Here is a 12,707-nt window from a genome sequence, read left to right as displayed (position 1 = left end):
CTAGTATGACATTGTACATAAACGTAATCCAATGAAATATTTTTGTTCTCGCTCTATGTTTTGTACCATGTTATGTCCTTTTTTTCGTTTTTCATAGTCTCATTTCTTACATTGTTTTCTTGATTTATCAAATTTGTAAGTTCTCTAACTACTCAGGCAATATTACAAGTTCGTTTCATTGTAATTTTTAGTGACTTTACTTTAGAATCACAGTTTTCTTTGTTTACAATGTCAACCAATCCAATATATTTTTCAATTTATACAATTATTCCATACAAGATTTAAACAAATATCTAAACAATTCATTATCATACAAATATGAAATGAGTTTCTAGAATAGATAAACAAGATTGTGATATAACTTATAAAACATATTTCATTTATACATAAATATATAATACAGAGTAGTATGCTATGTTTTTCTCTTTAACTCTATCAAGAATATTACAATACATTAGAAAATAACAAAAATTGGTAGCAATTTCTTTAGTAATTACACAGTAATGCTTGCATTGATTAGGCTGGTAGAATCGAGAATTCGTTCATCTATTCATGTTTTGTAATAGCTCTTATGACAACATTCTAATGGTATCTAATATATCTTCCAGATACTTAAGCATTAGTTGAAGTTCTAATATCTTATCCATTAACATTAAAATATCTTTGCTAATCATTAAGATATCTTGGTTGCGCATTAAGATATCTTTTCACCCTATATATACCTCTTCTTTTGTGCCCTTGGCATTGTTTCTCTGGGATCTTTCTTTTCTATTAGTAACAACTCCCAAAAAAATAGAAAGATTATAAAGCAAAACCTTAAAACACTTAATAGTTTAAGAACAACAAATCAAGTCAATTCCCTATAACCTACTAACAAGTTTAGAACAAAATGAACATTGACAAATTTATTTTACAGGCATCAGGCATACATATATTATGTTAGAGAAAATAAGTCATTTAGATCACGAATTGTCATCTAAGTTCTGAAATTCCATTTAACTATTTTCAATTGTAATGGTATCCACTAACCTGTAATCGTTATCAATATGGTAGTATTTATTTCCCTAACCTTTAACCATAAAAGACTGTTGTAAAATCAGTTACTTTAAATCATATATGTTTTACGTAAATTCCAATTTGACATATTCAAATTGACATGAATACGTTTCATGATTAATTCATCTTGCACGCATTCGAAATGAATATCGACATACTATTTTATGAATATCATAAACCACATTCTATTAACTAAAACTCTTTTGGCAATAAATAAATAAATTTCCATAATTATTCACTAAACTAACTGTGTATCCGACACATTTACTATGTATACATGCCTTCCTATGGGGTAATTTTTAATTTGTAAAAGTAATTTCATATTGTGGATGTCAATTGGCCTCTTGAATGTCTCTTTTGCTTTGTCGCATTATCCAATCTATTAAATGAACTTTGTTCACTAAAATAAGTAAATTAGGTAACAATTTATAAATTTGTATGGTTTATTATGTTTGTCATTAAGCTAAAAACTAGCATTCCAAAATTATTATAAGTTATTTTGCATGAAAAAAGATTCGATTGTAAACTTTGCAATAGTCTAAAAAATCATTCAGCATCTAGAAAGCCTACAAAATGATTGCATTGCTAAAAACCATTTTTATTTGAACATCATCATAAATCCATGGATTTTTCATGTTTCATTTTCATATAGGCACAACATAATAGAAATAAGCTTCAAACTATGTATTAAAACAATTGCATTCGAACTAGATTGAATCTAGCATCGAAGAGAGGAAATCAGGTTGATTTTCATAACTATCACTTTTCCTTCAACCTAGCATATGGGTTATGTGCTACTGCATTGTTTATAGATTTTTAATTGATGTTTCATGACTAATGTTTCTGACTGATAACAATAGATCTTTACATATCTCAACTGGTAATAACCCTTTTTGAGTCGGTGTGGATTTCAATGGTTGTGTCTCATTGATTTCACATTTCCCCTTGTAACTATCCCAAAAGAATCTACAAAAATTACGTAATAAATTATGTTATACACTAATGTTATACCAAAAAATTAACCAATATAATATGTGATATTAAATTTGATAAATAAAAATTGATAATGTACATGAGCTTTGAACTTTTCGGTTGTCAGACTCAACACTCATGCATCTATTCCGAGAAAAAATATACAAAAGGCTTTAGTGTAGAATGCGAATGGTCACAAATTAAAACTTGAAAACTTCCTTTGCACAATGGACTTCCTTTGTACTTCTTCACATTTACTTAATTTCGGCAAAATAACCATAAACAAAGCTTGTGCTTAGTGATGCAATTGTTTTTCAAATGACACATAACCTTTAATGAATTGACTGTTGATATTCATGACTACAAAGATACACATTATTCATAATTCAAATATTGTAAGAGAAAATATGGATTATTTAATACTAAAGTATTAACAATAAAAGAATTATTTATAATTAAAATATTATCAATAAAATCATATCGGTCCACCACTTTCCTCGATGTTATTGTGAACAAAAACTATGGATTATTTAGTATTAAAATATTAGTAGTAAAATTCTTAAATGTAGAGTTTGGAGATACACACAATGAAAGCTTCCAAGCTTCCTTGAGAAATGATATACAAATTTCTTTGATACGAAGTCCACAGATCTCCACAATGAATGCTTTAAAGCTTCGACACAATGGAATTATTTTTCACTTCTGTACATGTGCCTAATTTCAATAAGATAACCATAAACAAATATTCTGCTCAGCGATCCAAACATTGATGTGTTTATAGGTTCTCTGGATTCCAGAACAATTCAACCTTTAATCAATTGACAAGTGATATTTGAGAATACAAACTTTTTCATTATTTATAGCTAAAATATTGTGAACAACAAATATGGATTATTCGATACTAAAACCCTAGCGATAAAAGCATTATTTTTAATTTAAACATTACAATAATATTGTATTGGTGCACTACTTGTCTCATTCTTACTACAAAAAACAAGGGTCCTTTACATACACATAGGTGCTTGAAAGCTTCCTCCACACAATTGAATTTCTCTTTATTTCCGCACCTCCCTAATTTCAAAAGAAAAAAAGTGATCCGTTATGCCATTACCAAATCCCTATAATTCAAATGTTCTATACATTTTTCAGGGATAAACATAATGGCGTAGCGAAAAGATATTATGTCGTTGAAACTTTGTGGGCTAGTCTAGTGGATTATTCTTAGTCTGTAGGGGGTGACACCATGCCTGTAATCTATAGCGAGGAGTATAGCAACGATATTTCATTTGTTGAACACATTGCTCCTAATATTTGCATTTACTCCAGTTATTTATAGCATTTACTATGGGAGATGATGACATTTACTGTGGTAAGGACTTGAATTTATGTGTGACTCTGAAAATGGACACAAAAAAAAAAAACGTTTCTTTGGGAGTTATCCAAGATTGACATATTTAAATATTAAATATCTTCACTTCAACTTGATATTCCAAAGCTGAGTTCTGATTGGTCGCCCCTACACGACATAGTCCTCTGCATACACATTTCCATTGTACAAAAGTTCAATGTGCAAAGGTCCGCACCCTAAGCTAAACTTCCACACAATGAACTTTGTACAGAAGTTCAACTCAATGTGTCGACCTCTGCCCATTAATATTCAGTACAGTGATCCAATTTTAATAATGTTCCTTGTTAATGAAATCAGACTAATTAAAAAGTATAGTAATGTGTAATTGAGCATCAACTTTAAGAAATAGAATTAAGCTATTAATTAATATGGCTAAGTTGAATGAGTGTTTGAAGCATTAAGCTTCTCTTTTAGAATAGTTACGGTCTCAATACTTACAGTAATAGAAACCCCATTTTAGCCTAATCGAGCAACGCTACGTATCATATCTACTCATGATGAGAAGTCTCTTATTTTCCACCACCATATTATGCAAGCCCCATTCTGAACCCAAACCAAATACCTCATGCCAACTAGGTTCTTTGTGCGAAAGAGGATGTGCATAGGTGACTGTACTTATGAAGTTATCTAGAGGACACTTGTTAGGAGGTCGATGTGTGGAGGAAGCATGTGTGAAGGTGGTTGTGCAGAATTTTTTTACTGTGCGAAGAGCTTTGTGTGGATATTTTTCTATGGATATATTTTTCTTTCATCGTGTAGATTTTTCTTTGCACTCTGCACAAGCTGTAGTCAATTAAACAACTATAGTGGTAGAGGTAGGGATTGTGTTGTATAGCAACTATAATTCTTTCTTATAGAAATCTCAATGTATGAAGCCCCTTTGTGAAAAATATATATATATATATATAATTTTATAAAGCCCTCCAATAAGTTTGTAAGAGTCATTCTTAATACAAATTCTTTTAAGAAATCATTTTACATTCTCATTTTAAAAAATGCTACCATTGGCTCATATAGAGTTTGGCCCAAGTAATAACACATTTAAACTTCACACCTATGATGATGCACCTTTAACGTTCAAAACCTGCAATGATTCTACCTTCACAATTTTTGAAAAATTGTAAGTCCTTCCTCTCTTCTTGATACCTCTATTGGCTCCTCGGATCTTGTAATATTTCGTCAAATCTCATACGAGTTTGTTGGAAAGAAAAGAAACACACAAAATTGACACAAAAATAACATGAGTTACGGCTCTTCTATTAAACTCACAAATTTGACTTGATTACAATGAATGTATTTATACTTTTTAACTCGTGACTCCAGTGATACTAAATTCAACAGGAAAACACATACTAAATTTAATTTTTCCCAAAATAACATTGAACTCATACTAATGATTAGTTGACTTAATTAGCTAACATTAAGACTAGTTAACTCAAACTCTAAATTTGTACTGCTCTGCATGCTTGAATAATTACCTATCTTTAGCTATCTTTATTCAGGTAGCATCCATGCACATATCCATTGAATTTCTCTCTCATATGCTCTCCCATGAAGTAAATTGTACCAATAGGTGCCTGTAATCAAATCACATTGTATGCATAACACATTGTTGAAGTTTCCCCTGACTTTTTTTACAGGCTGATGCAGACATGACGTGGTCATTGCGTTTCATCTTACCCTTATATTGTGGAAGTGCTTAGGGTCGATGAAATTTGGATAATCACTGTAACTGACTTGTTGAAAATGGTTATTCCACCACCTTGGAACCAGAATTTTCTTTGGATCAGGAAGGCCATTTCCAAACCCTTTTCTCAGAATCTCCTTATGCCATGGAAGTGCTTAGGTTCAATAAAATTTGGACATGGTAAATTTTAGGGCTAAATTTTAGCCCAAGGGTGAAATTTAAGGGGTTTTTCATTTTAGAGGGGAAACTTTTTTATAAAACACCCATTTGATATAGTTAGCCCAACTTTTATTTAAAAAATAATTATTTTTTTCATTTTAGCCCCCAAAAAAAGGGGCGGCTAAACCATGCAAAACTCATTTGGCCTGATTCGCCTGGTTTGGGAGGTTAAATTCTTGCAAATCGCCTGATTTTCTACTTTGAGATGTTAAATTCTTGCAAATCGCCCATTTTCTGGTTTGGGAGGTTGTTAAATTCTTGCAAATCATCTTCTTTCTGGTTTGGGAGGTGGTTTGGGAGGTTGGATTTGCTCCCAATCGCCCTAATTTCCTGATTTCTTGGTTTTCAAATGGAGGGCAAGGGTGATACAGCTCCTTGTTTTCAAATCTGGTTTTCATCAATGGCAAGGGTGTATAAATTTGATAGTCAGTTTGTGAATCCTCCATTTCTGATTTCTGAGTTGGCTCCATTTCTGATTTTTGAGTTGGTGACTCCTTTCAAGCAGCGCCAGGGACCAGGGTATACATTTTGTGAAAGAATCCTCCATTTGGACCATTTCTGAATTGTTGACTCATTGCTAGGTAAGCCACAACCATCAAACCAACTACTTGAATATGAATATGCTTATACGTTATTTCTTGCTCTTCGTGTCTGCATACAACATTTGCAGACTTTTCCCCTGTCTCCGCTAATGCGTTGTTGATTGATCGATTATGGGGTGTTGCTCACACTATCTATCAATGCGCTCCCTAATTTATGTGTGCTTGGACCAATGTATATGTACCCCAATGTATGTGTGCTAGTGTTCTTGGTTCCACACTAAGTGTATGAAATCCTTGGTTCCACATTTAAACTAGTGAAATCGTTTAGTCTCTTCTATAGAACACTCGTATAACATAACTCCTACAAGTTAATGTATCATGGGATGTGTAGTCTTAGGCACTAGCAGAGGCATGGTCTCAACATTTATGACAATGTATTAACATGTCAAAGATATAATATTGGTTGTCAGTGCTGAACCTCACATTCCTATCACCATTCTTAATAGATTCCTTAGTTTTGGCAGGATAACAATCTAGGCCTCTGTTCCCATATTTGGATTCCTTTTCATTGATCTGCATTGGTTAAGGGCCTCAGTGACCAATTAATCTATCTAAAAAACCTTAGTTTTTTTAAAGTAGGCTGAGAAGGAATTATATTTTTTCACAGATGGAAAATAAGCCTCATACATGGCCTCAGAATATTCGAAGTATCTCAAATACCTCAATCAAAGTTAGTTAAGATTTATTTTATAATATTGAACAGATGCTTTAGTTTTTAGTGTTATCCAGTATCTAACTTGAGTAGTATATGATATAATCACATGAGTTTGACCAACTATTGCAATGTTTAAGGAGGAAAATGGTATGATTTTTTAAAACAACTAGTGTTATGTTTCTTACTCTAGAGTATAACCATGGATTAAGTAAAATATGGTATCGAACTCCAATTTGTTGCCTTTTATCTATGGGGAAATCAATTAAAATACCTAAGATGAAAGATCCAAGGCTCAAGAATCTCAGAAGATGATCCAAAGTAGTTTGAAATTCTTTAGTCAGTGAAAAAACCAGTGAAGGTGTCTTCAGGAAGTCTACTAAGGCTTGTTTGAATTGCAATCCCTAGATTGAAAGGTATGTGTTACTTCTCTTAGTGATTTTTAGTTGAAATTATTTTGAAGAAGATCTCATAGTGAGGATGAGAAAACATAAAATATGTTGCATTTAAACTAGTGCTAGTGTTCTTGGTTCCACATTGAGTGTATGAAATCATTGGTTCCACATTTAAACTAGTGAAATCGTTTAGTCTCTTCTATAGAACACTCGTATAACATAACTCCTATAGGTTAATGTATCACAGGATGTGTAGTCTTAGGCACTAGCAGAGGCATGGTCTCAACATTTATGACAATGTATTAACATGTCAAAGATATAATATTGGTTGTCAGTGTTGAACCTCGCATTCCTACCACCATTCTCACCGGATTCCTTAGTTTTGGCAAGATCACAATCTAGGCCTTTGTTCCCATCTTCATATTCCTTTTCATTGATCTGCATTGGTTAAGGGCCTTAGTGACCAGCTAATCTATCTAAAAAACCTCAGTGTTTTTAAAGTAGGTTGAGAAGGCATTATATTTTTTCATAGATGGAAAATAAGCCTCATACATGGCCTCAGAATATTCGAAGTATCTCAAATACCTCAGTCAAAGTTAGTTAAGATTTATTTTATAAGATTGAATAGATGCTTTAGTTTTCAGTGTTATCTAGTATCTAACTTGAGTAGTATATGATATAATCACATGAGTTTGACCAGCTATTGCAATGTTTAAGGAGACAAATGGTATGATTTTTTAAAACAACTAGTGTTATGTTTCTTACTCTGGAGTATGACCATGGATTAAGTAAAATATGGTATCGAACTCCAATTTGTTGCCTCTGATCTATGGGGAAATCAATTAAAATACCTAAGATGAAAGATCCAAGGCTCAAGAATCTCAGAAGATGATCCAAAGTAGTTTGAAATTCTTTAGTCAGTGAAAAAACCAGTGAAGGTGTCTTCAGGAAGTCTGCTAAGGCTTGTTTGAATTGAAATCCCTAGATCGAAAGGTATGTGTTACTTCTCTTAGTGATTTTTAGTTGAAATTATTTTGAAGAAGATCTCATAGTGAGGCCCTTTCCTTTAAAGTCAGATACTTTCAAACGTTTTAGAACATTATCCTTCCATAAAGAAAACTTCATTTTGTTTGCAAGTAATTTTTTCTTGTGCATTTTATAAATTAGCTTTTAATTCTTCTATCTCATGTTTTGGTATTCTCTCCAATGTTCATGAAAATTATGTAATAATCCAATTGGTGAAAATCCACCACTAGGAAGATGAACCTCTCTTTCAATACAATTGTTGCTCCATTGAGTAACATTCTTGTTAGGAATTCCTCTTATATCTAAATCTTTGTGTACACCATATATCATGGCATCTATGTCAATAATTAGTTTGATATTTCTTTACCATTGATGTGGTCCAAATAATTCACTGAAAGCACTACGATAATATCCAACTCGTTGGCTTAAGGTCCAACTGGAGAAAAAATTTTAGTTTTTTTTCCAAGCAAGAAACTAGATTTACATCATAGTCTCAATGTTTTACATATTTACTTTGCATAAGGAGAAATTTTGACACTTTCCTAATCTCCCTCATGTGCATGCACACATTATTCTTCTCGATCATGTTTCCTTCAATATATATTTTCATAACAAATAATGTTCTAGTAACAGGTGACCAATAATGATGGTACTGATATGCTCCACAAAATCATCAAGAATATTGTCAAAGGGATACTGCAAAAATAATTTGATAATTATTTCAAGAGACCTTGAATGAACGAACATCTTTCATGTTGCTTTGTGTTAATTTGAACTATTTGAGGTATTTATTCCATAACAGTTAATATTCCTCAACTGAATTCTGGGGGAAGTCAAATTGGAGTTGTGATGTCATTAGGAAGAACAAAGGTTATAGGATTTAAAATCACAGTAGTAGAAGGAAGAAGGGGATCCCTTGTGATTTGTGGTAATGATCTACAGTAATGGGTAATTGCAGATCCATGGTGGAGAAAATAGTTCTAAATGAACCAACATCTTTCATGTTGCCCAATAATATCCAACCCGTTGGCTTAAGGGCCAACTGGAGAATTTCTTATAGTCTTCCAATATTTGGAAAAAGGGTCTGCCTTTCCATCATTTATTTCAATGTCAAATAAATATTAATCACCATTCTTCATCCTTATCAAGTTATCAAAAAAATTGAGGCTAGAACACAAAGGCTATAGATTATATAGATTTCCCTTTTCCTGAGTCACATTATCTCTAGTCAAGTTACACACATAAAATTAATTTGACTCTTCCTTTGGAGCTATTGAACTAATGGATTTGTTTCCTGGAAAGTCAGATACTTTCAAAAGTTTTAGAGCATGCTCCTTCCATAAAGAAAACTTCATTTCTTTTGCAAGTAATTTTTTCTTGTGCATTTTATAAATTAGCTTTTAATTCTTCTATCTCCTCTTTTGGTATTCTCTCCAATGTTCATGAAAATTATGTAATAATCCAATTGGTGAAAATCCACCACTAGGAAGATGAACCTCTCTTTCAATACTATTCTTGTTCCATTGAGTAACATTCTTGTCAGGAATTCCACTTATATCTAAATCTTCGTGTACAACATATATCATGGCATCTATGTCAATAATTAGTTTGATATTTCTTTACCATTGATGTGGTCCAAATAATTCATTGAAAGCACTACAATAATATCCAACCTGTTGGCTTAAGGGCCAACTGGAGAAACAATTTGAGTTTTTTTTCCAAGCGAGAAACTAGATTTACATCATAGTCTCAACATTTTACATATTTACTTTAAATCAGGAGAAAATTTTACACTTTCCTAATCTCCCTCATGTCATGCACACATTATTCTTCTCGATCATGTTTCCTTCAATATATATTTCCATAACAAATCATGCTCTTGTAACAGGTGACCAATAATGATGGTACTGATATGCTCCACAAAATGATGCAGAATATTGTCGAAGGGATACTCCAAAAATAATTTGATAATTATTTCAAGAGCCCCTGAATGAACCAACATCTTTCATGTTGCTTTGTGTTAATGTGAACTGTTTGAGGTATTTATTCCATAACAATTAATATTCCTCAACTGAATTCTGGTGGAAGTCAAATTGGAGTTGTAATGTCATTAGGAAGAACAAATGTTATAGGATTTAAAATCACCGTACTCGAAGGAAGAAGCGGATCCTTTGTTATTTGTGGTAATGATCTACAGTAAGGGATAATTGCAGATCCATGGGGGTGAAAATAGTTCTAAATGAGGGGTTTGTTTGTTGATTAAATCTCTACCGATGTGATTGAGGAATCAAAATTAGACGAGAAAAGTAACATGTAAATAATTTGTGATTGAAGAGTTGTAATATAAGGAGTTATAATGTGGCATGGGGGCTTCATCAAGGGAGAAATACCGTACCACACGGGTTCATATTGGGGGATATATATTGAGGAAAAAATGACATAATTTATTGAGCATATACTAGGGGGTAAAAGGTTTTTATATGTTGTGTATAAAGAAATGGAGCCCAAAGTTAATGAAAAAATATAAAGATGTATAAAAATGTTAATGAAAAAATGGATACCTATAATATCTAGTAAAATTAGGGGTTTTTAAATTGGGAAGGTCTAATGGATTTATATTGGTAGGGTGTTAAATAAAGTGATTTTTAGAGGTATTTTCCAATATGTAGTCAAATTATGGGTATTATTTAGTATGCCATGAACAAACATGATATACCATAGGTTCATTGAGTGAAGCCCCCATGGAATGTGATTGAGAAGACATAACATATAATTTCAACCAATTGTTTTTGTTAGCCTTGATTGCATTACAAAATTACAATAGCATTGACGTTGTTTATCATAATTTTAGTGACACCTATTCTACCAATTATTCCATGACTTATACCTGTAGTATGAATCTTGTCTTGCATGGATCTTGTTTCACATAGATACCAATTACCCCAATAACTTCTATGAATCTTTCTCGAAATATTCCAATAATACCCTCATATTCATTACAATGGCATTTACACCCAAATGAGAGTATTTGTCCAGTATCTGAATGTGCCATGCCACATTGATCTTTTCCCAGTACTCTTATGATACTCTATTCAAATTGATATGTGCATCCAAGAGATGTTGATATTTCTGGAATTATGAATAAGTTTTGTAAGGGCACTCAATGCCATTGCGAATGATAATGTCTTCAATTATTCAGGGCTCTATTAAGTGTCATTTAATGATTTAATAAGAAAATTCACATAATGTTTCTATTATTTTGAATTATCATACATGCCCAATTAAAAAGAAATGGAACACTACTCACAGGAAATATGAAAAAGCATAAAGCACATTGCTTTGGAATATAAGATTATGCCAACTACAAAAACTAGGGAAGCAACTTAGCCACACAATGCTTGTAAAATCCATCAAATTTGACATAAGGACCACAAAAAAACATATAAAGGGGCAATCAAATTATATTTTTGTGTCTATAATGTAGGCCCATACATCAACTTTATAAAGTGATATATTGTTTAAAAACTTGTAATAACATTCTTATAATCAAGGTACATGATCTAGTATGATGCCTGACAATCCAATAAGTCCTTCCAGGCCTAATGTACCTTGTAATATGACCTTTCAGATATACCAATGGATTCAGTAAAATATTTTCAGTAATAATGTCATATTGAGTAGGTTCATTATTGGAGGTTGTGGTAGTTGGATGCCTCTTCATTGTTCCTTCACTTTCTACTGCATTTCTTCCATCATTGGGGATGAGATACAATTGCATTTTATCTAGCCAAAAGGAATTCAAAGATGCATGATGAATAGGATATGAATAGTGGATCACTATCAACTGCAACAACTCTTCTAACACCCATGTTTGATGCTACAAATATCCCAAGGATTCTAGATCCAATTCCACAATCTAACACATTCTCTCCACCTTTTACAAATTGTTGTAGCAACAAGATACATAATCTAGTGGTAGGATATTCCCTTGGTTCCACATTGAGTGTATGAAATCGTTGGTTCCACATTTAAACTAGTGAAATTGTTTAGTCTCTTCTATAGAACACTCATATAACATAAATCCTACAATTTAATGTATCACAGGATATTTAGACTTAGGCACTAGTAGAGGCATGGTCTCAACATTTATGACAACGTCTTAAGATGTCAAATATATAATATTGGCTTTCAATGCTAAACGTCGCATTCCTACCACCATTCTCACTGGATTCCTTAGTTTTCGAAAGATCACAATCTCTGCCTTTGTTCCCATCTTTAGATTCCTTTTCATTGATCTGCACAGGTTAAGGGCCTCAGTGACCAACTAATCTATCTAAAAAAACTCATTGTTTTTAAAGTAGGCTGAGAAGGCATTATATTTTTTCACAGATGGAAAATAAGCCTCATACATGGCCTCATAATATTCAAAGTATCTCAAATACCTCAGTCAAAGTTAGTTAAGATTTCTTTTATAAGATTGAATAGATGCTTTAGTTTTCAATGTTATCCAGTATCTAGCTTGAGTAGCATATGATATAATCACATGAGTTTGATGAGCTATGCAATGTTTAAGGAGACAAATGGTATGATTTTTAAAAACAACTAATGTTATGTTTCTTACTCTAGAGTATGACCATGGATTAAGTAAAATATGGTATCAAACTCCAATTTGTTGCCTCTAATCTATGGG

Source organism: Pinus tabuliformis, chromosome 8, assembly GCF_031772625.1.
Source record: "Pinus tabuliformis cultivar Carrire ecotype Pingquan chromosome 8, CPIR1, whole genome shotgun sequence".
NCBI classification, from domain to species: Eukaryota; Viridiplantae; Streptophyta; class Pinopsida; order Pinales; family Pinaceae; genus Pinus; species Pinus tabuliformis.
The sequence above is the reverse complement of the archived record's forward strand: the minus strand, read 5'-3'. Positions refer to the sequence as shown.